Genomic DNA, 26,635 nt, shown 5'->3' on the forward strand with positions numbered 1-26,635 from the left:
GCTGTTTCCTCATAATTTTTTCCCAGTTTTATTTTTTTTTTGTTTTCGTTGATGAGAAAGATCATTAATAGGACACTTGGATGTATTCATCCAAATTGAAGTTTTGATCAATCCCTCTGAATGATCTTAAACACATGATTTTGAGAAGAAAGTCTTGTGAGTGTTCCATGACCGAACCTGATAACTCAATACTGGTTAAGATACTGGAACAAAACCAAACACCCTCAAAGATGCAAGATTAGAGAGAGGACCTGGGTGTTTAGAGGCTGTGTCTCAGCTTCCTGCACGATGTGCCAGTTTCTAACTTTGAACGCTGACAGGTGAAGGGAGAGGACATTCCTTGAATCCTTGCCAAGAGCCAGGCCATACATGCATGGCTTTATTTAATCCTCACCACAACTATAAAAAGTAAGTATTCTTAATCCCATTTTCCAGATAAAGAAACTAAGGTTTAGAAGATAGTTTTAATTACCCATCCAAGGTCACACAGAAACGAGCATCAGTGGATCCAGGCCCAGATGTGGTGCCAAAGCCCTCCCTCCTTTGCCTTCTCATTATCTGCTCTCCTGTGGTCTAATTTTACTCTAAAAATGATAGACGTTGATGCTGGTCAAGACTAAGAGAATGTGGATACAACAGAAGTGGTGTCTGAGATATTTTCTTTCCAAGTGTATTTGTTGGATGCTTGATTTTTGAGCTGCAGTCTTTAGCAGCCAAGTATAATTCTGTTACTTAATATTAAAGACCTAAGCTGTCAGTTCCCTGTTAATTCCAGGTCTTCACCCCCATACTTGTTCTACAGCGATAACTTTCCCCTTCTTTATCTGGGTACTGCTTTCTCATTGACCCCTTTGAGAGCTGCCTCTGACTCTCAGGCTAGGCCAGGGCTCCCTGGTGTGCACGCTCCTAGTTCTTGGGCCTTCTCCTTTTGAAGCATGTGTTTATATACATGTAGTTGCTGTTTAGTATGAAGCAGGTTGGTACGGAGCTTCAGTAAGTGTCTGAGTTGAGATCCCAGACTCTCCAGTAAGTAAGGGACCCTGGGATCTGAACTCAGACACTTACTGAAGCTTAATACCAACTTCCCTCATGCTAAGCTGCTTCTATACAACTGTGGACCAGGTTACTTAACCCTCGTGCGCCTCAGTTTCCTCATCTGTGAAAGAGGGTTAATGATGGTACCTAGTATCCATAGGATGTTGGTGAGGATTATATCAGTGAATTCATGTAAAGTCCTTAGAACAGTGCCTGGCATGTAGCAAGCACTCAATCATTGTTAGCTATCATTATTTTGTCTTGCTTTCCAGTGAACAATCGTTCTACTTGGGTGGATACTATTAATATATCTGTCTCATTTACTGTTGTATACCTGGTGTCTATAGGCATTGCAGATACTCAAAAAGTATTCAGTTTATGCTCTAATTACAACCTTTCTGTATCATGCCCACTGAGTATCTGCCACATGCTAGGAGCTTTCATATACATGATTTCTCGCAACTCTCATAAATTACTTATTATTGGCATAGCTAATATAACATATTTCCATACTGTTGAGGAAATAAAAGTTCAGAGAAGCACACTGATCTACTTTGGGTCACACAGCAGTCCAAAAGCTGGGGTAGTATTGAACCCCATATCTGGATGACTCTGGGCCCAGTGCTCTTTTCTTTCATCTAAGTTGCCTCTTTGTGCCACAAAAGGACAATGGACCTTATGTAAACCCTATGTAAATAGAAGGTTCTGGTTTCATGAAATCAAAGCCAAAGCAAAGTAAGCAGAAGTTAACAAAAGAGCTATAGTCATCTGATATTTTATTTTTTTTCTTTTAAAAAAGATACCTCTTCCTTCTTTCCTAGATACCAAAAGCAATGTTGATTCCTGAGCAGAGAACAAAAATCATGAAGGCCTCTGCCATGGAGTTCACAGATTTCTGTGTAGAGGACGAAGCACCACTTTCTAATGCTTATTTATTGGTAATTATGATGGACCTGTTGGGCACTCTGAACTGTGAGAATTCGCAGCTTTGGACCATTAAGCTAGAAGACCGCTGGAGAACTGTTGCTATCTGTACCAAATTAAGAACAGTTTATTTCAGTGCTTCTCAAAGTGTAACGTACACACGAATCACCTGGAAGCCTTATCACAAAGGCTGATTCTAATTGAGAGAGTTTGGAGAGGGACCTGAGATTTGACATTTTATTTATTTTTATTTTATTTTTATTGTTATGTATTTATTTATTTTTTGAGACAGAGTCTTGCTCTGTTGCTCAGGCTGAAATACAGTGGCCTGATCTCAGCTCACTGCAACCTCTGCCTCCCAGGTTCAAGTGATTCTCCTGCCTCAGCATCCCAAGTAGCTGAGATCACTGGCATGCATCACCACACACAGCTATTTCTTTTTTTTTTTTTTTTTTTGTATTTTTAGTAGAGACAGGGTTTCACCATGTTGGCCAGTCTGGCCTCAAACCCTTGACTTAAGATGATCTGCCCACCTCAGCCTCCCAATCCCCTGCTGGGATTACAGGTGTGAGCCACTGCGCCCAGCCAGATTTAGCATTTTAAACAAGTTCCCAGCTGATGCTGATGCTGCTGGATCAAGGACCGCCCTCTGAGAAGCAAGGGTTTATGGGGCTTCCTTGGACTGCACTCTGGCCAAAGGCAGTGATTCCAGTAAGGCGTGCCCTTTGCAACCAAAGGAAGAGCAGGGGTCTGCTGTGGAGCCGCCTGCATCCAAGTCCAGATCTGCTGCTTGATAGGTACGGGCCCTTGGGACAGATTCTTCTCTTGGAATCTGAGTGTCTTCAGGTATAGATGGGTGTTCTGGGTGTTGGGAAGAAGCAACAATTGGATGCAAATTATCTCTGAGGGCCTTTTCAGTTCTAAGATTGCATGACTGCCTGACTTGTTCTAATGCCTGCATTGAAGTTGAGGTGTGTGTGTTTAGGAGGGAATGGAGAGGAACTTGGAATCTTATGAAAGAGACGTCTAAGCAGTTGCTTTGGAAACCATGTTTGTGATAAAACTCCTTTGCTTTTTTTCCTTTTTTTTCTTCTGCTCCTTTGTTGTCTAGTCCCATTCCACCAGGTGGCCAAGCGCATTTTGTATAAAATACTCCCTCCATCTCTCATGCTCCCCATCTCCCTGGGTTCCATCTTTTCTGTTGAATTTGCATTCTCTGGCATATTTAGGGCTTTTAGAAGTTTTTCGTGTTACTATGAACATTGAAGAGACGAAGGAAAGCAAGAGGAAAGGAAGGGAGGAAAGGAGGAAGGAAAACTTACTGCTCCTCTGTGCTTTATTAACACAAAACTTTATGGAAACGTGTTCTATCACACAGTGTTACTGGCACTGGATTTATTAGGTTGGTGCAAAAGATATCGCTGTTTTTGCCTTTAAAAGTAATGGCAAAAACTGCAATTATTTTTGCAGCAACCTAATATTTCTATCAAGTGGGATTTTAGGAATATTATGAAAAAAAGATATACCTTCACAAGTAGATAGAGCCTACCTCTCACAGGTGAGATCATCATACTGACCATAGTCACTGACTTTTTTGGACAGTCTGTCAACGTATTAATACATTCAGGGCTGATTTGGCATCAGGTGCCATGGAAGGTGTCATAGGAGGTACAGAGGTGCATTGTACGTGGAACCATGGCTCTCAGCATGGTTGGGTCCCCTCCTGTGAAAAAGCCAGCAGAACTATAAAATAGGTGGCATATCCTTGCCCTCTTATGAGATAGTCAAGCGTTTCTCCCTCCCATCATTGAGTGCCAGGCCTAACCTCACCCCTCTTGCTCCCTACGTCATATCCAGCCTTGCCCTTGATCTTCCATAGGTCCTGGCCTTGTTCTCATCACTTCATCCTGATATTCTGTCTTGGCGCTCAGGATGAAGGTTTAGACTCTGCTTGTTTTTCTCCCTCCTTGACTTCAGTCGGATCATGTTCTCTTTTGGGCTATACTATTCTAGACCGCCTGAAAAATCTCCATAAGTCAACACTGCCCTGGGGGCTCCTGCATCCTATAAGCTCCTGGGTCAGTGTATTAGTTTCCTATTGCTGCTGTAATATTATCACAAAGGCATTGGCTTAAGGGACAAACTTATTGTCTTATGGTTTGGAGGTCAAAAGTCCGAAATGGTTCTCAGTGGGCTATAATCATGACATCAGCAGAACTGTTTTTTTTTTTTTTTTTTGTTTTTTTTTTTCTGAGATGGAATCTTGCTCTGTCGCTAGAGTGCAGTGGCATGATCGCGGCTTACTGCAATCTCTGCCTCCTGGGTTCAAGGAATTCTGCCTCAGCCTCCTGAGTAGCTGGGATTACAGGTGCCTGCCACCGTGCCTGGCTAATTTTTGTATTTTTAGTAGAAACGGGGTTTCACTGTCTTGGCCAGGCTGGTCTCGAACTCCTGACCTCGTGATCCACCCGAAAGTGATCCTCCCAAAGTGCTGGGATTACAGGCGCCCAGCCAGAACTGGGTTCTTTTCAGAGGTTCTAGGGCAGATTGTTTCCTGGCCCTTTGCAGTTTCTAAAGGCTGCCTGCATTCCTAGGCTGATAGTCCCCTTTCTCAATTTTCAAAGCCAGCAAGGGCCCAATGAGGGTTTCTCATGGTGTCATCTCCCTGGTTGTAAACTTCATGCCTCCTTCTTCATTTAAGGAATTACACTGGGTCCACTGCATATTCTAGTATAATCTCCCTACCACGGATGCAGCTGATTTGCAACCTTGATTAGCCCTGGGAGAAGATTCCACTCAGACTTGGGCAGGAGGTAGCTTGAGAGGCAACTGGCCAGGGAAGGTAAAAGACGGCTCAGAAACATTCTTGTCTTTATACTATACATTTGCTCTCACCTACTTCACAACTTTGCCAAGGAGAAGTATATCTTGTTGAAAAACATATTCTTCTGAGATTACAACAGAAAATTCAATATGTAGCAATTGCTATCAAAAGAACAAAACAAACATGTATTAAATATTTAAACTACAGCATAAGAAACATCTATTATTAAATGCAACATAGGTTATCAATGCCATAAATAACAATAATGAATAGTCTTCAGTGTTTTGTAGGAATGAGCTTTATGTCAGCAATGAGCTGAGTATTTTACATACAGATTATCTTTTAATTTTTAAAGCAACTCTATGATGAGGTAGGTGCTATCTATATTTACTTTTTTTTTTTTTTTTTTTTTTTTTTGAGATGAAGTCTCGCTCTGTCACCCAGGCTGGAGTACAGTGGTGCGATCTTGGCTCAGTGCAACCTCTGCCTTCCAGGTTCAAGTGATTCTCCTGCCTCAGCCTCCCAAGTAGCTGGGACTACAGGCATGAGCCACCACACCCAGCTAATTTTTTGTATTTTTAGTAGAGACAGCATCTCACGTGTTAGCCAAGGTGGCCTCTATCTCCTGACTCCACGATCTGCCTGCCTTGGCCTCCCAAAGTGTTGGGATTACAGGCATGAGCCACCGTGACTGGCCTGATATTTACATTTCTAAACAAGAAAATACGGACTTAAAGAGGCTTGGTATGTTGCAAAAGGTCTCAAAGCTGTATATGGAGAGGAGGGATTTCAACCTGGGTTTGATTCCGTCTCCCGAACCCAACCGCTAGGCTCCACTGCCACTTTAGGAGTTCAGCGGAGAGAACAATCAGTGAGACCTGAGTGGCTAAGAAAGGCTTTCTGAAGGTGGTGATATGTGAACACCCATTTAAAAGGTTGCTCCCCTGGAATTGTCTTAAAATCTCTCAGACTATAGAAAGAACCAGAACTTATTTACCCTAGAGCTACCAAAACCATTTCACCCCCAGGGCTTGCCTGTGCATTAGGGCAATGTGTATTGATGAAACGTGCTGGTTTTATTTCAACTTCCCACTTTCACCTGGGTGAGGCAATTAAAAAAGAAATCACCTTTGTTTGCTTTAGGCCTGTAGATTGGCCTCTTTTTTTTCAGCCCTTCAAGAAACATTTCCAAGCATGGCCTGAAGAGGGTGTGCTTGGGTGTAGGGGAAGGACGGGTGGGATGTGCTCAGTGTGGGATATGTTCTCAGCATGCTTTAGGGGCTGTTTTAAGGAACACAATAAGGTGAATTTGTATCCCATTAGAGACTCTGCAGATCACGCAAGTCATTCATTCCTTATTAATCATTCGCTTAGTAGGCACTATGAATATGGAAATGAGCAAGACGTAGCCCTTTTAAAGATCTAGGAGTCAAGAAGAAAATAAATAGAAATCAACTTCTATGAACAAACTCAGGCACAGTTATAGGAAACATGTATTAAGCACAGACAAAGCGTCAGGTGCATTAAACATCATCTGGTGCTGATATTAATCTTACATTGTAGATAACATTATTCCTTTTCCATGAAGGAAGATCTTAAGGTTGGTGTTGCCTAAAGCCCCACAACTAGCAAGCAGATTAGTTAGGATTCAAATGCAGTCCTGCCTGACTCCACAACGTATTCACTTTGTGCTAAACCACGTGATACCCCCTCATAGCCTTCTGGAGCAGGGATCAGCAAAGTTTTGCTTAAGGAGCCAAACAGTACATATTTTAGTCTTTGCCAGTGAAGAGACAAATGAAAGATGTTATGTAGATACATATATATTCATTTAAAATGAAACCAGCCAATCATGTAAAAATTATTTTCAGCTCACGAGCCATAGCAAGGCAGCAAGCAGGGTTTCCTATAGACCATAGTTTGTTGACCACAGTTCCAGGGCAATTTCTCTCTTCTATATTAATACTTCCATATTATATGTAGTTTATATATATATATACATACACACACATACACACTGCATATGTTTATCTACAGAGAGACGTTTATATATAAACATGCAGTATGTATATTATACTACCGATCTACATATATAGTATGTGTGTATCTCCACATATACCTTATCTGACATTCTAATGCATGTGTTTACATATTGTTACTTCTACTAGGATGTGATATCTTTGAAGAAAAAGATCATCTAAGCCACCCTTGTTTCTCTAGAGAGCACTACAAAATTCTTGCCCATAGTAATGCCTAATAATGATAGTGTTGGAACACATATAATCCATTATTATTTACCAAAAAGACTCCGTGGAGAAGGCCATGTGTGTTTGTTTTATATTGCACCAAGTCACTAATTCTGTGTCAGGACACGAAGTGGTTTGGCTGCTTGAAGTGGTTTTGGGAAAGGCTCTAGAATTTCAGAAGTTGATTGGTTTCCAGGCATCGTGACTCCTGGGCTGAGAAGCACAACAGCCTAATGCTTAAGTTCCTGAGTTTCAGAGATTCACAGATCTGACTCCCAATTATTTTCCTGCTACTTTTCCTTTTTGAGAGGGCATGGTTCATAGGTTGCAAGTATCTGTGACAATAATGATAAAAGTTCATATTCCCTGTGTTCTTACTGTGGTCAGGAACTGGTATGGTAGCTTACATGTGTGAAATCATTTAATTCTTATATCAACTGGCAAAGGCAGGTCACATCATTGTCCCCATTTGTTAGAAAAACAGAGGCACAGACAGGTTAAGTAATTTGCTTAAGGTTACACAGCTAGGAAGCGTCAGAATGCGATTCAAACCAGATAAGCTGGCTACAGAACCTGTAGTTTATTATTATTAAAACTCCTATGATATTTTTTCTCCAGGGAAATTTATATGAAAAAAACTGCAATTTCAATAGAACTGGAATGGAGGTTTCCCAAATCTTGGATTTGGGACCTACGGTGGCTCTATCTTTGATCTTTTTCTCTCTAAAATGATGGGCACTATAAAAGAGCCACATCATCTGCTTAGAAAATGTTATTTTTTAAAAACTTCATTGAGCAAGTGGTAGATGCTGTTGGAGTGTGGAAGTCCACATACCTTTCTGTTCTTTCTGTTTTTCTATTAGCTGTTAGTTAAGTCTCCCCTCATGGAGACTTCATACTTATAGTGGTATAAGAAGTGAGGAGAAACCACTGGGTGTTCAAAGGAGAGCCATTGTGTCAAGAAAGCTAGAGATAGTTATGGGCAGGTGATCAGTCTAAAGAAAAGACTCAGGGCCCATGGCAGTGACCCCCAACCACCTGGCAGATGTGTGCTTCACTGAGGCAGCCAAGCATCGTCGTTAAGACCTTGATTGTCCCAGACCCAACTCCACACTCTGAGCTGTGTGCATCAGGGGGAACTACTTACAAAGCCTCACTTTGTTTATTAGCAAAATGGAGATACTAATACAAATTCCAAACCACTAATTTGCATATCTAAAATCCCCAGATACCTGAGAAGAGAAAACATTTTCATAAGCCCATTGCAAACTCATCTTTGACCTGAACTGGCATGAGATTGGAGACTGGAGACTTATGATCTTTCTTTATCCTATTCTTTGTGAATATGCATGTATTTTGTTGCAAAATATTAATGTGTTTGATTACAGCATACTATCCCAGACCCTGCTGGTGGGGTTAAACAAGATATAACACATGTACTATATTTTCTTTCTTAAATAATAAAAATAGTTATGAATTTCAAAATTTGGCCTCAAAAGTTTTGGATAAGGGATACTGGCCCTGTGCTAACCACCTCATTAGGTCTTGGTGTGGATTAAGTAGAATGAAATATGGAAAGGGCTTAGCAGAGTTTAGTGGCACATCATAAGTCAAAAACAAATATTTCGTTTCCTAAATAGCTGTTACATTCTATGAATTAGGTATATTAGTTGAGCAGTTTTGCTCTATTGCCCCATCGATTTTACCCTTAACAAGAATACTGCAATACAATTTTGTTTAGAGTCCTCTACTATTATTTCCCAAGATTTTTTTTCAAGATGCCTTCTGAACATTTTGAATCTGGTGCTTTCATGATTTTCAAAAAATCTCCATAAAAAAAAATTTTAAGACATAGAAGGCTTATCTTCCTTATTCCAAAGACACTTGAATAATTTGACTGAAATATTGAGAGAATTATCACACTACCTGAAACAGCCCATCTCACACCTGCATAAGCAACAACGTCACGTCTGCTGCCCAGCCAAGCACAATCAGAATTGTCTTCAGTTGTTATGAGTGTTCACAGATACAATGTAAACACATATGCATCTTAGAATAGATGATTTGCAGTACTGCCCCACAAAAAGTTGTATTTAGATGGAATTCAAAGAGGCCACCTACGGCATGCTGTAAAACAAACAACAATAAAATAACACGTTCTCACAAGTAGATTTGTTCCAAAATGGATTGGGCTACCTTTGGTACTATTAAATTTCAATTTTCCAGCAATGGGGACTCTTGAGTCTAGACAAATGCTTACTGGGCATATTGTAGCTGGACTTCAAATTTCACAAAGCATTGTGCATGAGATGACCTTTGAGAACCTTCCAGCTCTCAGATTCTATGAGACTTGAGGAAAGAAGAGGCAATCCAAGAGAAGGGGGAAACGCAGATGAATTGTCCTTGACCTCCCATATTTTGCTTGATTCTTGGAATATTCTCTTCGGACGGGTTGGTTTTGAAGGTCAAGTGGAGTTCACTTCAGTCATATATTCGGCCCTGCTTCTGTCCAAAACCCAAAGTATAGGAAAAAAGTATTGAGTTGTGAAACATAACTATGATAAAGAAAAAACTTTACATTTCACATAAAATTGTTAGATCAACTTGGCAACATATGCAGAAGCAGTGCGGAAGCGACTCAGCCTTTAAATTAGCTACTGCTGATGCGTACTGGTATTCTACGATGAAAAGGGTTCAAGAGTGAACACGACACACCCCTTCACCTCTTTCCCTTCCAGAGCTCTGAATCAACCAAGAGATGCAAGGGGGCTGATAGTTGGAGGACAGAATGCCAGCTTTATTACTGACAAAGCAAACACTGGAGATAAAGACTACAGTGGGCTTTCCAAGAGTCCCCAGAATTAGTCTGGCTTTTCTGCCCAGTCACTGAAAGGGCTGGAAAAATCAAAACAAGACAAAACCACCATAAATATCTTTCTCCTTGAGATAGGACCTTTACCTCCTTGGTAGGGAATACAGGTGCTCTCTGCAAGCCATTACATCCTATAAAGGGGAACAAAGGGGAGCACTGTAGAATGTCCATCTTTGTCCCAAACTTTGCAGTTAGATGACCTTGAAGGCCCTCTAGGAGAGGAGTAAGCAGGTGGACTGCGGTATTTAGGGAAAATCAGTCTTTGTGGAGAAGTTCCCTATCTAATTAGCCTTCCCTTGTTTGAAGCCTTTTTTGGTGGGACCTGGGGGTGGAAGAGCCCATCTCATTTATAGTTTGTCCTTTGGAAGCATTCCACTCTCCTAAATGGAATTTTATATTGCATACTTTCACACACAAATTGTACATAACCTTGACCCTTAATTTGGAAGAAGAGAAATAATGTATTCTATTAAAAGGAGGCCCCCCCATTTAATTGCACAATGATGTGACGGTGAAGCACCCCTAGAGAAGTGTTCTTTAGATACATCTGTGCAGAAGGAACTAGCTGCGGGAACTGGGCCAGTCATGTCACTGCTCTTGGCCTCATTTCCCTTGGGGATTAAGCCCAGTGGGGCACTGGAGGCTGCCTTGGTCCCTTCCAGCCCTCACATTCTCTCACACTCGGTTCTTCTGTTTCCAAGAACAATAATGACTGCAGAAAATATCATTTTGCCTTAGATTGTGATCTTCATGACTTCATCTGTGTGAACAGGCAAACATTAAAAAACAGCTGAAGCATAACACAGGATCTAAGGCCATGTCCAGGGGCCCTTCCTTAAAGCCTCCAATTGAGATAAACTTTGAAACAAACAGCATTTGTGTGTCAGGAGAGAGGTGGGAGAAGGTAGTACCATATGAAGTGGAGTCTTTATTCAGGGTCTAAGCTCTCGTTTCCTGGGACAGTGAGAACTTTGTATTTTTGGAAAGCTTGCCTGAAGTGTTTGCCTGTTTCATAGCTTGAGGTCAGGGAAGAAGAACAAGATATATCTGAGCCGCTTCCTTCCTGAGCCCTTCAACCCCTCCCTGCAACCTAAGTCTGCAGCTTCTGAACTCTTTGGCTAGATTTCCTGCTCAGGAGAATCAGGTCAACTCGCACACACGTGCACATACACACATACAAACATGTATGCAGACATACAAACACGTATACACACAACAGCATAATCACACTCCTTTCTACCACTGAGATGAGCCTGATTCCCCTGTGGAGGAAGGGATGGTTTGCTACCTGGCCTCACACTGCCCCCACTCCTTGATGACATCCTTGCCTCACCTGGCTTCACTGCCCCCTCTGGAGGCTGCTACAATACTGTGTACATTTCCAGACTACTTTCTTTGCCTGGAAGGGTGCTAATTTTGTTTTCACTATATACATAGCACTTCTAGTTCATAGCTCTCTGAATGCAAATCTGATTTACCTTTGATTCCCTGGTCCGAAGCCTTAGTATATAAAGAGCCATCACCTCATGATTTTTGAATAAATTTCAGATTAAGGAACATAGGAAACACCTTTTGGGATCTCTGCTCATCTCACAACCAACCCCACTTAACTGCTCACTAATAGGGGTGGACGTCTGGCAGCCGTGTTTCAACTCTCTAAGATTGTCTGTATGGGCCAATCAGAGTCCCTCTAGCAGGTTGAGAGAGAGCGCTTAGCCTTTCCCACAGCAGGAGCAGGGATGTGAGGTGGCTCTCCTTCACCAGGTCTCCAGAGAAACAATGTAAGCTCTGCAGAAGATACAGAACTGGGCCGGGTGCGGTGGCTCACGCCTGTAATCCCAGCACTTTGGGAGGCCAAGGCAGGCGGATCATGAGGTCAGGAGATGGAGACCACGGTGAAACCCCGTCTCTACTAAAAATACAAAAACATCCGGGCGTGGTGGCAGGCGCTTGAAGTCCCAGCTACTCGGGAGGCTGAGGCAGGAGAATGGCGTGAACCCAGGAGGTGGAGCTTGCAGTGAGCCGAGACTGCGCCACTGCACTCCAGCCTGGGCACAGAGAGAGACTCCGTCTCAAAAAAAAAAAAAAAAAAAAAAAAAAAAAAAAAAAAAAAAAAAAGATATAGAACTGAAGACCTTTTATTAACAAAAATAACGCAAGGTTGTTATAAGAAATCAGATCATGCATACTCATATGATGGAGGAGCCAATGTTCAAGACTGGCTAAGAATATTTTATAAAAGAAAAATAGGAAGAGGGTAGGGGCTTATCCTACCAGATTAAAACAGTATGGTAGTGAAGTATGAATACGGTATGTTAGCAGAACAGACAGGATCCAGCTGCATATAGGCGCTTACTCAATAATAAATGTGCCACTTCAGTGGGGAAAGGACAGATTACTATTTTCTTAATGGTATAGAGACAATTGATTCCACATTTGGATGAAAATGAAGCTAGCTTAAATGGAGTACAAAAAAACCTACATGAACTAAACATAACATCATTATTAAAAATAGTATTAAAGACTATTTTTATACTTTGAGGTGGAGGCAGTGTTTCTAAGCAAGATAGAAAACACAGAAGCTATAAAAGAAAAAATATTAGCAGCTTCAGGTACATTAAATTAATAATTTTTAAAATTGGAAAGAGATCCCATAAAGAAATAAGCCAAATAATTATTAGAAAGTATTTGCAACTCATATGATGCACAAGACGATATTATCCCCAGGATGCAAGGAGTTTCTACAAATTAAGAACTAAAAGATAGGCAACCTAACAGAACGACGACTGGGGGCATAGTTTTAAGTCTCCCTCCCTTTCTCTTTATAAAACACTAATTTTTATTCAAAGCAATAAGCAAAAGTTTAATTTGTTCTTTGTCCTCTATACGTAAAGTCCACAAAGTTCTGTGGGAATCATCTCTTTTTAAATATGAGCTGCTCAATTTTGACATTGAATTCAGCTAACCTATATTAACCAAGAGAAAGCAAGAGTGCGTTGAATTCCCACTCAAATTCATTTGACCACTATTTGTGCTACCACGCAGGGGTTTTATAAAGCCCCAGGAACGGGGTATGCAAACAGTGGTACCTAACTCAATTATTTCTCTTCCACCTTTTTTTTGTTTGTTTGTTTTTTTAATTCACTAGACTTCTTCAGCAGCTGTTTCAAAGGAAGGGAGGGAGGAAAATAGGAAGGATGGGATGGATGCAGGCAGGCTGGCCGAATTGGTCCCTACGGACTTTGGGAGTCTGTTCCTGGTGCAGTTCCACCTCTAGCCACATGATGGCGGCATGAGCATTGCCGCACTTCTGCGCTCTCAAGTCTAGCACTTTAAATCCCCAGTTTTAAAGCCAGGGGCGCCTGGGTGTGTTTGTGTTTGTGCCTGCAAGTCAAGGCAATGTCCAGACTTAGCACTCTCAGCTGCTCTGTAATGCAAGTCGACAGGAAAATCTACAAGGGCTTCACGGTCTTTCTTTCTAGAAAAATCCCAACAGGGATTTGATAGTAAAAAGTACTTCGTAGTCATTTTCAGATGGGGGGAGAATTTCCTGAAATATGCAGCATCTGCTCTGCCGGGTTTGCAATCTGTGCACAGGTATTGCAGTTAATGAGCCACCGGCTTGCTGCTTCCAGGGCCAGGCTGGAGCAGTCAGCTGGTGGAATGATGGGAACTGCAGTCGGCAGCTCTGCACCAACGTGCCCCAGGATGGAAAATGTGATTTGTGACAGAGAAGCTTGGGAATAATAATGAAAACATAATTGCTCCCGGCTGATTGCTCTCTTTCAATTGCAAAGCTGTTTCACCTCTTGTGAGAGGAACTGTAGTTCTAAGCTTTCATTTCTCTAGAACAACTAGAGGCACACCCAGCAACTGTCCTTCTGCCCCCAGTGAAACTTGGATGTTTTTTTTTTGAACTCCAGAGAACAGCTGTCCCCCAAATTCAAGAAGAATCCTACTTCATCTCCAGGATGCCTGGGGCACCTTGTCTGTTCAAGCAGAATCACCCAAGTCATGAATGTGGCTTTGAACCCTATTATTCCCATCCTCTGATCCCTGGGACCAGGCTCTCATTGGGTTGGGTGGTGGTTGTTGTTTGTTTTTGCCTCCTGAAAATAAAAAAACATTAAACCCCTGTGTATGAATGAATTTTTATCGATTTTTCATCTGGTCATCCTGCAGAGGAGGCAGAGGCTGTTGACACAGTCTTACAGACTAGGACTCCAAGAATCAGCCAGATGAACGCTATGTCCCGAGTCTTCACTTCCCAGCTCAGTGGTGGACAGCAGAGGACTGTAAGGTGAGCTGCCCTGATTGGAGTCCCCCTTCAGCCACTTTAAGTTAACAGATGTCTCTGAGCTCCAGATTCCTCATCTGTAAAATGAAAAGAAAGATGTCAATTGCTTGGGTTTTGAGAAAGACTGAAAGAGATCATGGATGTGAAATACTTGGCGTGGGGCCCGGAACCTCTCCTGTGGCTGGGAGTGAGTGGTCATGCTGCACATTGAGAATCTCTTTACACAAGTGCCTAGCCTCCTAGCCCCACAGTCTGTGCAAACATTTCCATGCCAATCTCCACAGTATTTGTGCAAGTAATTCTTCCTGCCATGGGGCTTCTCTGGCTGACTGCAGAACGTTGCTCAGCTTTAAAGGACGAACTGAGAGGTTAACGCTGGCGGAGCCACCCTAACCAAAGGGGGACAGGATCTGTTGGATAAATGCATCTGCTCTTCATTCCCCCAAGGGTGATGGTTCTGAGACATGTCTCAAAAGAGCGGGGACACTGAGCCACAGTTACTCCCAGGAATGGCCCAACACACAGCAGATTGCTACATTCATGTTTCTTTTTCCTGTCACTCAGCAGTGCTTCACTCTTGTTCCTTAGAACCACCTCGCAAATAAACTACCTTGACATGCCCTGACCCAAGCTCTTTATTTGGAAACCCAGGCTAAGACAGGAATGAAGAGAAGCCAGACCTTGTGACTCGAAGGTTAGGAGTCTTTTGATTTACAGACATACACACAGACACACACACTTTGTTTTGTGTCCATGGCAGGCAGGTGGAGGAAGGGGGAGTTTGGCCAGCTCTACGGTCTTTCTAGGTCATCCCATATGTTGCTGGGGACCTCAAGGGGCAGACAGTGTCTTCATCAGGCCCTTTAAGGACACAGGTTCCTGTGCATTGATGGCATTAGTGCTAAAGCCCAGTTGCCCCAGCAGCAGCAACCAGCTTTGATCTGGTGCTGGCATCAAGTGGTGCCAGCAGCTGTCTCCATGATGTGATTTAATGGCACCATTAGACTCTGCCATGCAAATATATTATATGGGTGGAGTGGCACTCTAACCTTAGGCCATTTGTCACACTGGGGTAAGTTGGAACTTGCAGCAGAGTAGTCAGTCCTGGGTGAGTGCCATGTGCCCACCCCCACTTTAAGCTACCATTTATCCATGATCAATTATGAGTCAGCACCACGCTAGCACTTCTATACCCATCAGTCCTTTCTCAGCCCCTGCTTTACAACACAATCACCTGGAGCACCTTTAAAGATGCCAGTTGCAGTCCCCACTCCCCTCCAACCCCATCCATTCTGTTTTAATTGGTCTGAGGGTGTGGCTTGGGTATCCATAAAGTTCCTCAGCTAATTTTCATTTGCAGTCAAGTTTGAAAACCTCTGATACCCAGTTGTCTTTTTCATCCTTACCCCAACCTTCCTAGAGAAACATCTTTTTTTTTTTTTTTTTGAGACGGAGTCTTGCTCTGTCGCCCAGGCTAGAGTGCAGTGGTGAGATCTCTGCTCACTGCAAGCTCTGCCTCCAGGGTTCACACCTTTCTCCTGCCCCAGCCTCCCGAGTAGCTGGGACTACAGGCACCCGCCATCACCCCGGGCTAATTTTTTGTACTTTTAGTAGAGGCGGGGTTTCACCGTGTTAGCCAGGACGGTCTTGATCTCCTGACCTCGTGATCCATCCGCCTTGGCCTCCCAAAGTGCTGGGATTACAGTCTCGAGCCACCGCGTCCAGCCTTCCTAGGGAAATACCTTTACCTCTCATTGTTGAGGATGGGAAGCAGCGAATATCTTGGAGCAGTTAAGTCACACAGCCAGTTAGCTGTGGAGCAGGGATTCAAATGCAGGTCTATCTGACATGTCAGGCTCCAGTCAAAGTAATATTTGCCAAATTTTCTTCTAAAAATCCCAAAGCAGAATGTGTTCTTCCAAGAGAGGATGTTAGGGTGACCAGAAGCAGTCTGGAAATTTCTTGAAAGTCTCAAGCTTCATCTTAAAAACTCCTCATTTGTTTCAGTAAAAATGGTAAGATTTTACATTATTTTTGACAAAGTTGATATTCCCAGAAGACAGGCTGGGGTCGTTCATACCACACTGTGCTCACCGGGCATTGTATACAGTGATGTGAGCAGCTGAGCCTGTTGTATACACTGATGGACAGGAGAGGACTGGAGGACATGATGAGGGGATAGACATGAAAGAAGGAGAAAGAAGAACATGGGGAGAAAGAGATGGGCATCTGGGTGCCCTCAGGACTGATTCTGCTAATATTTCTCACCATATATCTTTTAAAAAGTTCTTAGCTTCAGAAGATGCAAGCATTCAAGATTGGTATAAGAGCATAGCTCATGATGTAAATTTCACCTATCCCATATTTCAGAGGGTGACAATTTTTTTTTTTTTTTGAGATGGAATCCCACTCTTTCTCCCAGACTGGAGTGTAGTGGTGCGATCTCGGCTCACTGCAACCTTCACCTCCTGGGTTCAAGAGATTCTCTTGCCTCAGCCTCCCGAGTAGCTGAGACTACAGGCACCCACCACCATGCCAAGCTAATTTTTCTATTTTTAGTAGAGACAGGGTTTCGCCATGTTGGCCAGGCTTGTCTCGAACTCCTGACCTCAGGTGATCTACCCGCCTCGGCCTCCCAAGACAAATATTTTTTATAAAGGGTTAGATAGTAAATATTTTGGGCTTGTGGCCTATGTGGTCTCTATCACAGCTATTCAACTCTTGCTATAGCACAAAAGTAGCCATAGACACTACAGAAATGAATGGGTGTGGCTGTGATCCAACAAAACTTCAGGTACAAAAACAAGCAGGCAAGTGGGATTTGGGCTGTGAGCAATAGTTTGCTGAACCCGGTTCTTATTTTGCTTACTTATAAGTGTGAGTTAGATAATTAGCTTAACTCTTGATCTTCTCACTTGATTTATCTATAAAATCTCAATGTAAAGGCTAGACTAGGTAACCATAACAGCTTCCAGTTTGCTCTGGGAGTGCACACATGCACTTGTGTTGCTAACCTTCCAAAATGGATTTGGTTTCCAGTTAAGGCACTGAGACTTGGCGAGGTATAGTGGCTCATGCCTGTAATTCCAGCACTTTAGGAAGCCTAGGTGGGTGAATCTGTTGAGTCCAGGATTTCAAGACCAGCCTAGGCAACATAGCAAGACCCCCTCTCTAGCAAAAAAATACAAAAAATCAGCCAGGCATTGTGGCATGCACCTGTAATCCCAGCTACTTGGGAGGCTATGGTGGGAGGAATGCTTGAGCCTGGAAAGTTTAGGCTTCAGTGAGCCACGATAGTACCGCTGTACTCTAGCCTGGATGACGGAACAAAACCCTATCTTTAAAAATTAATAAAATAGACACTGAGACTTTGAACAGTTTTGTCTAATGCTTCACATCTAACATGTAGAAGGCCAGAGTTTGTACCCAAGCCTTTTGGTAACTAAAACCCTGATTCTTTTCCAGGCTATAACCATGTTTCTAGGCAATTATTTGAAAATGCTTCTAGTCTAGAGATCTATGAGGCTATGATTTCATTTACCTTCTCTAGCTGGCTCTTTGCCCAATATGTGACAGTGCTAAAATATGCCAGGCAAACCACTTTTAAACAAATAATATACCTAAGATTGAATCTATTTATCTGAGTGCATTGACTTGGCATCCCATCCTGTAGGCAAATATCAGGAGACCAATCTCTTTTGGGACCCACCTCCTTCGTCAAAAAATATTTGGCAGTTCATCTGAAGCATCTCCTTATTTCTGCTCTTCCAGCTGTCTCCATTATTGAAGGTTGTGTAAGCACTCCCAGAGCGCAATCCCAACAACACCGGTCTGCTAAATGCAATAGATACACTCCCCCTGTGTCATTGGCTTTAAATGGCCACTGCGGAAATAGCCAGGAGGCCAACAATCACTGTGGTCCAGATGCCCACTCATCCTGTCACTCATTTCTCCTCTTCTTAAATTTCAGCCCAACATGTATTTATGTGTCCAATCATTCTAGGCATCCAAATGAAGAATACAGATGTGCCCTCTGCCTCATCCTCTGGAAGCTGGGGTGCCAGGACTGTGCTAGGTGCTTAAATATATTCTGTCCATTATGCTATTTAATTCTTCCAGCAGCCTTATAAGGTAGAGATTATGATCTTCATCCTACATTTATAGAAGATATGTGCTAAGGTAGCATCTCTTCTCCCGGAGAGCTGGGTACACTTGGCTCAAATCTCTACTCTCATGTGTGGGGACACTTAAGCTCTCCCTTGAGATTGTTGTAAGGTTATTGGTGGGTACACCCTTCACACTTCCTCTGTATACTAAAATGTATACTCATTGTTACTCAATGTATACTCATTGTTTAGATTTTGGAATGGATGACTTAAAGGATTCAGACAGTCATATACCAATGGCTCTTAAGTCTCTGGGGTCATAGATCCTTTCGAAAATCTGTTTAAGGTTTAGCAGATTAGAAAACACTTGTAGGCCAGGCACAGTGGCTCAAGCCTGTAATCCCAGCACTTTGGGAGGCCGAGCCGTGCAGATCACCTGAGGTCAGGAGTTCGAGACCAGCCTGGCCAACGTGGAGAAACCCCGTCTCTACTAAAAATACAAAAATTAGCCAGGCGTGGTGGCGGGCGCCTATAATCCCAGCTACTTGGGAGGCTGAGGCAGGAGAATCGCTTGAACCTGGGAGGTGGAGGTTACAGTGAACTGAAATCGTGCCACTGCACTCCAGTCTGGACAACAGAGTGAGACTCCCTCTCAAACAAAACAAACAAAAACCACATGTAATTATCTATAACTTGTATACTGTTTCAGAGGGTTTATGGACAAAACTGAGTATGTGCTAAATGTAGGTTACTATGCTAGACATGGAGCTACTGCTAGCACCTGGTAGACCCTTGGAGCAGATGCTTCTGGAGCCCACCCCCACTACCCTGTTCCTTATCCTCTTGCCCTTACCACAGTGCACACCAGCCCAATGTCCACCAACAGCTCCTGCATTCCTCTAAGGGCTTTCTCTTAGCACATGATTTGCTACCATTGTGACGACCTGAAGTGATAGGAAATGAGTGCCACCACCCATCCCCCCCAACCAGAAGAGCCCTCAGTGTATGCATACCCTAGCTACCACTCCCTTTAGTGAGGTCAATCCCAGGCACGTGTGCCACACTGTCTCCCAGTTCACTCAATCAGATTAAGCTCCATTGCCCACACTGGTGGCTGGCTCAAGGGTTCATCTTTTACTGGCTACCTTCTTTTTCCCCACTTTCCTACCAGTGTACCCTTAATTGCCAAGTAAATTAGTTTATTTGCACTGAAATCCTTGTTTCAGAGACAGCTTCTGAGAAATCCAAACTAAAATAGCACTCAATAGTTTTATGCAGAATGTTTTATTCCTTGTCCTATATGAGATTTAATGGGTATTAATTTTACAGGTGGGGAAACATGACACATAGGCAGAGTTACAAGCTCAGAGGTCTAGGGCAAGGTGGATGCTAAGCTCAGCCAGGATCAAAGTCTTTTTACTCAAAGGCTTGCCCTCTTTTTCATTTATTGAGACAATGAAACTACTACATGTCGTTGGGTGAGACGTTGGGCATACACGGGACAGTGAGTGAGATAAGGTCTCTATATGCAGCTCACATTCTGAAGAGAAGAGAGACAATAAGCACATATGACATGAAATAATATTGTGATGAGGATTATCAAAGAAATATACAGGATGGTGTTAAAACAATTAACAATTAAAATGGGGGAATCAGCGGTATAGCCAAGGGAAAGTGGTACAACCTTGGACAGGGGTTGAGAGAAGTCCTCGTGCTCCTGGGTTCTCCCTCTCACTTCATTGTATTTTCATTTAACAAATGTTTACTGAACTCACACTATGTACCAGAAAAGAAAATGGACAAAATCTGTACTCTTAGGGAGTTTATAATTGGAGAAGAGCTAGGGAATAAACAAATGAGGGAAATACCAGCTAGTAATAGCTACTTTGAAAAGAAAAATAATAGGTGATGAGAGATAGCATATTTTGTCCTTTTCCACTGAGGTTCCCTGAGAAGATTAAGTCCAGCTACTCTGACACATACATAGGATATAATAAATTAGTTTTTATGCATCTAGAATGGTACTGCTTTATGTACAAACCCTTGAAAGAACTGAACAACAAAAATCAAGTTACTAAAATTATGTGTTGTGTTCTGTGATTCAGATGAGCAACACCAGTTGTGAAAGGCTATCTAAGGGAGGTATTAAGCAGAGCTCTGAATGTCAAGGAGCCGGGCTGGGTGCGGTGGCTCACGCCTGTAATTCCAACACTTTGGGAGGCCAAGGCGGGCAGATCATGAGATCGGGAGTTCGAGACCAGCCTGACCAACATGGTGAAACCCCATCTCTACTAAAAATACAAAAATTAGCCAAGTGTGGTGGCCTGTGACTATAATCCCAGCTACTCAGGAGGCTGAGGCAGGGGAATCACTTGAATCCGGGAGGCAGAGGTTGCAGTGAGCTGAGATTGTGCCACTACACTCCAGTCTGGGGCACAGAGTGAGAATCTGTCTCAAAATAAAAAACAAAAACAAAAACAAAAAACCCCTTGAGGGTCAGGGAATGGCAGGTAGTGGGAAAGGTCAGTGCAAAGCCTTGAGGGCAGAGTCTGGCTTGGCTGCTCAAGGAACAGAAAGAAGCCACGTGAGGCTAGGCAGGCGGATGAGATGAGTGGGAAAAGAAAATGGTGCCAGAGAAGTGGGAGAAGGTAAATTATGGACAACCTTATTACTAAAGTTAGGAGCATATATTTTATTCAAAGTGTGGGCAATAGTTTAGACACAGCCAATAATCAAAGAAGGAAGACCAGTTAAGATGCTTTTAGGACATGTAATTAGGCTTTATCCAATGTGGTAGTGGAATCAACAGGAATTACTGATGAATTAAATATGAAGGAAGAAAGAAAGAGAAAGCAAAGATAACACTTGGCTTTATGAGTGGCAGATGAATGGTAGAGCCATTTACTGGGATAGGAAAGACTAAGAAGAAACACATTTGTAAAAATAAACTGAAGAACCCTGTTTTGGTTATGTTACAATTGAGGTGACTACTTGAATCCAAGCAATAACATCAAATTGACTTCTGAGTATGTGAGTCTGGAATCTGTAGAGAAAGATCTAAGAGTCTTCACCATGGAGAGGATGTGGTCACCTAAAATGACATCGACAGTCCTGTAGGACTTATTGCCTGGCTCAGCATTTTCACACTCTCAAGACTGTCCTGTTTTGGCTGATAAATTACATCCTTGTTCTCTGTGTAGAAAATATACATAGCAAAGTAAAAAGAGCCTAGGGAAGACCCCAGGACATCACAACACATATAGGCTGAGGAAAAGAAGAGGAGCACGACAGATTGAGGAAAAAAATAGTCATTGAGGTAGAAGGAAAACCAGAAAAATGTGGTATCACAAAGACAAAGGAAACATGTTTCATGAAGACAAGATAAGCAAGTCAAATGTTGCTGGAAGTTCAAGCACGCAAAGGACATGCATGGGATCTGTATATTTCATCTGCTGGAACTCATGGTTCCAGGTGATGGGACCGTGGCTTTCTACAGGACACAGAACAAGCTGGGCCTGCAGAAATCTAGGCTATAGCATCACAGATGAATTAAAGATGGTGGGCAGTGACATGGGAAAGCCACGGAGTATTTTCTTTTAGCATGCACGGAACAACTGAGACAAATTGAAATTTCTTGAGATGAACAACGCCTTGTCTATGACATTGGCTGATTTTAAGCTTAGAAAACGTAGACATTTATTTCAGAAAATAGAGAGCCTCCAAGGGCTCTGGCTTCCCAATAATGTTCCTACAACTGTTATTGCTACTCTCTATTACTACTTCCACTACTGCTTCTGCACATCATTTCTTCTAACTCCCAGGCCAGTGCTGTTTTCCAGCAGATCATGCTGTCTCAGCAAAGCTTCCTGGCTGGTTATATAAAAGGCAATGTGGGAAAGAGTTAATTGGCAAACAGAGTGACTACATTTGCAACCCAAGAAGGCCTGCTGTGACTTGTTATCTGCAGAGCTAAGCAGCTTGCCGTACAAGTGATATTCAAAGCTCATTGCTGTTAATGCCAGTGGGGCCACTTAACACCTCCCCGTAAATGGTCTCAAGATTAATATCTTGCCATTTATTTTATGTTATTTTTCCCCTTTGGAAAGCAGTCTTTCCTCATTTTTTGCCTTCAGGAGTCAGAATTGAGAGAAGGTCAAACCCGGGGTGTGATGTGAACCTGACAGTTCCTTTCAAACTTCTCCCTGTGCAGCATGAATCATAGAGTTGGAGAATTACTCAGAAGAAAGGAAAGTGCATGGGCCTTGGAATCACAGATCTGTGTTCAAATTCTTAGTAACTAAATGAAGGAACTATGTAATTCATCTCAGCATTATTTTCTTTTCACTTGTTAAAATGAAAAGACACAATGCAATCTGTATCTGGGGCCTTTTTTGAATACCTCACTCTAATGTGGCTTCTACTCTCTCCACTTGATAAAACTAATCTTGAAGTGCATGTTCATTACAATTGATGCACATTCTTCCCTGAAACATTTCTGTTACCGCATGCATTCCTAGTTGTCTTTCTACCACCCTGGTTACACTTGTTCAGTCTTCTGTGCTAGCTTTCTCTCCTCTATCTGATCACAGAATGTGAAAATAAGCTTTTTTTCCCTCTTCTTAAACACTCTCTCTAGATAATAGTCATCATTTCATTAAACACCATGCAGGTGCTGACAACTCTCAGATTTATCTCCATAGCCTAGATGTATCTTTGGAGATATGGTCTAGTTTGTCCACCTGCTCACTCACTATCTCCACTTGGATGCCCTTTACACATCCCACACTAACATGCCTATGAATCTTGAGCTTCTCCTTAAAAACCCATTCTACTTCAAGTCTACCACATCTCAGTAAATGACACCATTACCAACCTCATGACTCCAATTAAAAGCATGAAGTTCATAGTATATCCCTGTCTTCTGCTCTCCATATAAAATATATCTGCACCTCATGAGGATCCTATATCCAAGTGATATGGTTTGGGTTTGTGTCTCCACCCAAATCTCATGTCAAATTGTAATCCCCCTTGTTGGAGGAGGGGTCAGGTAGGAGGTGATTGGATCATGGGGGGTGGACTTCCCTCTTGCTGTTTTCCTGGTAGTGAGTGAGTTCTCATGGGTTCTGGTGGTTTACAAGTGTGTAGCACCTCCTCCTCCTCTCTCTTTCTCCTTCTCTGGCCATGTAAGACGTGCCTGCTTCCCTTTCACCTTCTACCATGATTGTAAGTTTCCTGAGGCCTCTCAGCCATGCTCCCTGTAGAGCCTACAGAACTGGGAGCCAATTACACCTCTTTTCTTTATATATTGTCTAATTAAACCTCTTTTCTTTATATGTTACCCAGTCTCAGGTAGTTCTTTGTAGCAATGTGAGAATGGACTAATACACCACGGATATCTTAAATTCATCAATTTCTCTTCATCTCCACTAGTACCTCCTAGGATGCATATCTTTAATTTTCCCCTCCAGATCCATTTTTCATTCTTCTCCAACCTGCATGATTCCTTAGCAGACTGAGCGGTATATGCTATTATCAATAAATTCCCCAGCCTTTGGAGCGGCTAATTGGATTTAGCTAGTGGAGAGTACTAGCTGGAAATTGGAGAGAAGGAGAAAACTGCGGTCAGAGTGTGTGTTCCATGGGCTCCTTTCTTTCAGGAGGGCCATAGACTTACAGGGATCCTCTATAAAAGGTGTCATTCCCATCAGGAGGCAGCCTTCTAGTTAGCCCTCCCTCCTCTTGTGCCTCTGTGCCCTGTGTAGTAATGGCTCTCCACTGGTCCTTGTCCCCAAGGAACTGCACAGCTCTCTGTGTCTTCCTTACATCCTGCCTTGCATGCTGCCTGTATTTAACCCTCCCAAGCTATTCTTCTTTAAAAATGCTATCTATTTCCTGCTGGGAGCATGACAGTTTCTGTTTTAAGTATTCTGTATTTTTTATTTGAGTCACCAAAAAACAACAAAAAAACAAAAACCACTGTCCTAATTAGCCTCCTACACTTACTAAAGCCAGCCTAATACAGTCACTGCAGCAGAACTGAGTGGTCATTTCAAGACTTATCTCATTTCACTTCACTGCTGAAAATCTTTAAGAAGCTTCCTTTTGCATTACAATAACCTCCTTATTATGGGTTTAAGTCCCTTCATCATCTGGCCCCTGCTTACTTCTCAAGCATACTTTGTGCTCTTCTATGGCTTTGTTTTTTTGTGCTTCAGTCATGCAGATACAATTAAATTCTTTAAAACACTCCAAGCTCTTTGTTCCCTTGTGGATTTCATGCATGTTCCTATTTATGCCTAGAATCCTTTCCTCACAGAGAACATGCATATTTGCCTCCTCTTCTTGCCGAGGTTTCAGTTTAGATGCCACCTTTTCAGAAGCACCATTTCTGACACCCATCCTAAAGTATTTCTTTCTTCATCATTCTCTGTCATGGCTTGTTATTTTCTTTCATAGCAATGACTTCATTAATTATTATTTATTAAATTATTTAATATATGTAACTCTTCGGTACACTGTAAGCATAAAGCCATTGCGGTGATGGTGGTGGCAGTTGTTTTTAACCTCACCCCATTATAAACATTGTCTGTCATATAGTAGGAGCCTGATAAGTATTTATAGATTTAAGGCATTGGTCAGGCATTAATACCTGACTCATAGTACATTTATTGAGCATGTACCATTTACCAACTGCTTTATGATCCCTGATGCTTGTTAGTAATATTAATAAGATAATCAAGTCCACTCTTTCTTCAGGTACTTCTGGTTATCATGGATGGTTTTTTGAGACATAATTCATAATTCAAATATTTAGGGTAATTAATTGATTTTCATAATGGGGCGGCATGTAGGGACACCTATTCTCTAATTGTCCTTTTTTATAAATACCAATCAAGTTTGATGAGTCGGAATAAAGAGAATGAAGCAAATTTACCCTCTTACAAGCTTGGGAAATAGGACCTGTTGGTGGAGAAGAGTACTAATCTATTCTAATAGATACAAATTGTTATATTTTAAAAATAGTTATCATTCATATTAAAGTGGATTCCAGCATAAATAAATAAAGATTTTTGGATGGATTTACAATCTGAGACTTCTTTGTCTAGTGGTATTTATCAGAATTACAGAAATAGTACTAGGAAAAAACCAGTAAGCCTCTTGGACACTACTATTCATTGCACATTTGAACCAAGACAGATAATAAATGCAAATAGATATAATAGTTAAATAGCACCACAAATGTTTTTACCTATTTCGGTGATGAGAAAAATTATAAGTGCCTCCTAAAGGACTTAGATTAAAACAAGTGTTGGGATTTTTTCATATAATTATACGTTTCAGATATAGGAGAAAGCCTTGAGTGGTTGTCTTTTGTGGACTAATGGCATGTGGGGTGGGGAAACAGAAGAGGCACAAATAACACCATTTTATAAATGAGGCAGCTGAGGGTTATGGGAATTGCATCTTGTCCAAGGTCAAAACAACCCTTCCGAGCTGGAGATGAGAACGCATACCTGAGTACCTGTCTCCTGGCACCATGATGGTCAGACTCAGAAGTTCCCTCCAGGCCCACATTTCAATTTTCTTAAATTTATATTTGGCAACACTTTACACCATGTGTGGTGATTTTAACAAGGTGAATAGTTACACCTAGGAGTCCTTTCATATCCCTATTCTTACCTAGGCCCCATAGCATCTTCATGAAGTTGGTATTTTGATTGAGGCTCAGAGAAGGAAGACCCTGCTTTTTGGGAATGTAAACTCATACAACAGCATGGCGGACAGTGTGGAGATTCCTTAAAGAGCTGATCCAGTAATTCCATTACTGGGTATCTACCCAAAGGAAAGTAAGTCATTATGTGAAAAAGACCCATGCACATGCATGTTTATAGCAGCACAATTTGCAATTTCAAAAATACGTACTCAACATAAATGCTTATCAACAAATGAGTGAATAAAGAAAATGTGGGACAGATACGCCATGGAATGCTACTCAGCCATAAAACGAATAAAATTATGGTATTTGCAGAAACTTGGATGGTCATTATTCTAAATGAAGTAACTCAGAAATGGAAATCCAAATATCTATGTTCTCATTTATAAGTGAGGAGGTCAGCTATAAGGATGCAAAGGCATATAATGGAATGATATCATGGACTTTGGGTACTCGGGAAGCGTGGAAGGTGGGTGAAGGTTAAAAGACTAAACATTGGGTACAGTGTACGCTGCCCAGGTGACAGTGCACCAAAATCTCAGAAATCAGCACTAAAGAAACAAAAACCACCTGTACCCTGAAAAAACTATTGAAATAAAATAAAAATTAAAAGAATG

At 42.0% G+C, this 26,635-nt stretch overlaps 1 long non-coding RNA gene across 1 annotated transcript in view; it reads left to right on the top strand.

Moving 5' to 3' along the window:
• The first annotated feature begins 2,650 nt into the window (after nt 1-2,650).
• The window catches only part of LOC107130692 (uncharacterized), a 530,980-nt gene continuing 506,995 nt past the window's right edge, over nt 2,651-26,635 (top strand). The window contains exons 1-2 of the long non-coding RNA XR_010577486.1: nt 2,651-2,756; nt 14,084-14,201. This is a non-coding gene — a long non-coding RNA (uncharacterized lncRNA). The remainder of the gene's footprint in view (nt 2,757-14,083; nt 14,202-26,635) is intronic.

Source organism: Macaca fascicularis, chromosome 8, assembly GCF_037993035.2.
Source record: "Macaca fascicularis isolate 582-1 chromosome 8, T2T-MFA8v1.1".
Lineage (NCBI taxonomy): Eukaryota > Metazoa > Chordata > Mammalia > Primates > Cercopithecidae > Macaca > Macaca fascicularis.